Genomic DNA, 674 nt, shown 5'->3' with positions numbered 1-674 from the left:
CTGAAGACAAGCAAGACGACGCCTGAGCCCCCTCACACAACCCCCCCCCCCCGGGGCAACGTCAGTGCCTCACGTGGGCCCTCCACCTGGGGTGTCAGTGTCCCAACCGGTATCACAGGGACCCCAGGAGGGTCCCGCCAGCGTAGTGCGGCAGGGAGTGGGGCTGCGTGGAGACGTGCCGCCAGCGAAGCGGGCCGTCACCTGCGGTCCCGCGAGCCCCAGCGCCCCGGCAAGGCCCCGCCCGCGCTGCACAGCGTGGGGGAGGGGCAGGACTGGAGGACGCCAGAAAGGACTATGAAAAGTAAAAAATGCCGCGCAGCTAAGGGACGGCGCACGTGGGGACTACAGAGCCCCACCGCCAAACCCTAACCTCGAGCCCCAGGCACGGACGGGGTTCGAACCCGCGATCTTCGGTTTACGAGACCGACGCCTTACCACTTGGCCACCGCGCCTGACAGCCGAGCGAGCGGTGGAAGCTCTCAGTGGAGGGTAGGCGGCGCAGGCGCGGGAAGGGCGGAGCCTCGCCTCCGGCCCCGCCCCCGNGGGTGTAAGGGGTGGCGGCGGCGGGACCGGGAGCCCAGACGGAGAAAAACCACGACCGCTGCTCGCTACGACGCGAGCGGAAGCGGATACCGCGGCCGCGAGCGAGCCAGGTCCGGCGTCCGCGCGCCGCC

At 70.7% G+C, this 674-nt stretch overlaps 1 non-coding gene across 1 annotated transcript; it reads right to left on the bottom strand.

Annotated features, from left to right (window-relative positions):
- Positions 1-380: 380 nt before the first annotated feature.
- On the bottom strand, positions 381-452 carry TRNAT-CGU (transfer RNA threonine (anticodon CGU)). The gene has a single exon. It is a non-coding gene; the product is annotated as a tRNA-Thr (tRNA).
- Between the last annotated feature and the right edge of the window lie 222 nt (positions 453-674).

Source organism: Crocuta crocuta, unplaced genomic scaffold (assembly GCF_008692635.1).
Source record: "Crocuta crocuta isolate KB4526 unplaced genomic scaffold, BGI_CrCroc_1.0 scaffold149, whole genome shotgun sequence".
Taxonomy (NCBI): domain Eukaryota; kingdom Metazoa; phylum Chordata; class Mammalia; order Carnivora; family Hyaenidae; genus Crocuta; species Crocuta crocuta.
The sequence above is the reverse complement of the archived record's forward strand: the minus strand, read 5'-3'. Positions and strand labels throughout refer to the sequence as shown.